Below are 1942 nucleotides of genomic sequence, written 5' to 3'. Positions count from 1 at the left end.
TTGTCGCTAGCCCAGCTTGCGAAGGGAACCCAGAGCGCCTGCGTATCCTGTGGAGGGGGGCGGGGGATGGGCGGAGAGAGGAGCGCCGCAGTGCCTGCTGGGAGTCGTAGTCCGCAGACCGCGAGTTGTCAGGAGGTTTCCTCCCTAGGCAGCTGCGGAGGCTGCTGGGAAGACAGGACACGTGGAGGGAGCTGGGGCTCCTGAAGCCGGGCACCGTATGAGTGCTGGGCGCTGGGCCCAGGGGACAGGGTGGAGACTCTGGGGGAGTAGCCGGCTGCCTAAATAACGCTGCCTCTCCTTGGTACGAGTGGTTTTACTTTTTTTTTTTTTCTTTTTTTTTTTAGTGCTCTGAGTGGCTCTGCATTGCGTGCTGGGGCGTAACCGCCAGCTCGGGGGAATGCTGAGGCGGCGGAGGACTTGGGGGCGCGGCTTCGGGTGCACACACGAGGACCCTTGGGATCTGGCTGTGGGGAGGTGTCAATGGCAGGTGTTAAGTGGTGTTACAAGATAGGCAGGGTGACCCGCCTCGCTGAAGGACAGCTCCCAGACGTGATAATCTTGTATTCATTAATTGGGACTGATCATCTTGCTACTCTTTTACATACACAGACATCCTTTTCCTCCACCCTACCCCAACAACTGTGTATGTGGAAGTAAAAGCCTCTCCTGGGTTTGTTGTAGCCCAGGCAGTGTAAGGAGTGGCCCGGCAGTTTGCAGTACCGTAATTAAGAATTGCAGAAAGTATCCAAAACAGTGTCCGGGTAAGAAATGTCCAAACCTAGAGAGAATTTTTCTAAGAGTTTATTTGAGCCAAACTGACAACACATGCCAGGGAGCAAGATCCCCAAAGCTTTAGGGAATACGTTCTTCAGTTTCCTTTGTGCATTTGAGATTAAGGCGATAACGTAAAGATTACATGAAAATGGGGAGAAAGTGAGTTGGGGATTGGATTGCAGGATAGTTAAACTCACACTTTAAAAGGAGAGGTTTGAAAGGGGGCTTTTCAAAGGTGTGTTAACCTAGACGCAAGAAACAATGGACAGGGCTTGCTTAAGGGAAAGCTAAGCCTTTTACTAAAGAAGTTATATGCCGGGGCATGACCTGCCCAGTTAGGAATTTTTGATCAGATCGCCCTGTGAGGTTGCTTTCCATAGAAGCCCTTCTTCTATCCACAACAGGAAAGCTGTGCAGTTAAATTCATATTTAAATACTGTGGCATGAGGTGTGCTCATATCCATTCCACCAATATTATTGAACACCTAACATGTGCCAGCACTGGGATGCCATACTGTATAAAACTGGAACAGTCCCAGCCTTCATGCTGCTCACAGCTGTGGAAACAAAAATTAGAATGCCCTGCCACCATTTTAACAGTGAACATCAAGTCCCACTGGAAGGAAAAACAATAACAAGACGCTTTCAGCCCTGACGTAAACAATAACAAGACGCTTTCAGCCCTGACGTAAACTACTTTTAACATCTGGTCTCCAAAATGAATGAAATCTTGAGCTTTTTCCATAAATTACTGAATTTCGAATGAAAACCATTCTATCTCTGATTTTTGAATACAGAAATTTGGACTATGTCACATTTATATTTCTTTTGTATTCTGTTGTGTCTCTTATTCAGTGATCCAATCCTACTGAAGTTTGCAGGTCTTTACAAGTAATCAGTCATCTTCTCTAAATGCTTTTGTCTCTTAGTCATCTTTCACACTAAGTGGGAGAGATAGGCATAAGTAGGACAGTGCGTTATAAGAGCTGATGGGCTATAAGGGAGACAGGGAAGGTAGCTCTTCGGTGAGGTAATTTAGCTGGATATTAGAAGTTAGGGCTTATTCATGATTACAACCAACAATTATTGGGTGCCAGTTATGTGCAAAGCACTATAGGGCAATCCTGGCTACAAGTTAAAATTACTCTAGGGCTATTAAAAATTTCAA

Source organism: Eptesicus fuscus, chromosome 5 (genome assembly GCF_027574615.1).
Source record: "Eptesicus fuscus isolate TK198812 chromosome 5, DD_ASM_mEF_20220401, whole genome shotgun sequence".
Classification (NCBI taxonomy): domain Eukaryota; kingdom Metazoa; phylum Chordata; class Mammalia; order Chiroptera; family Vespertilionidae; genus Eptesicus; species Eptesicus fuscus.
Note: the sequence above shows the minus strand (reverse complement) of the source record.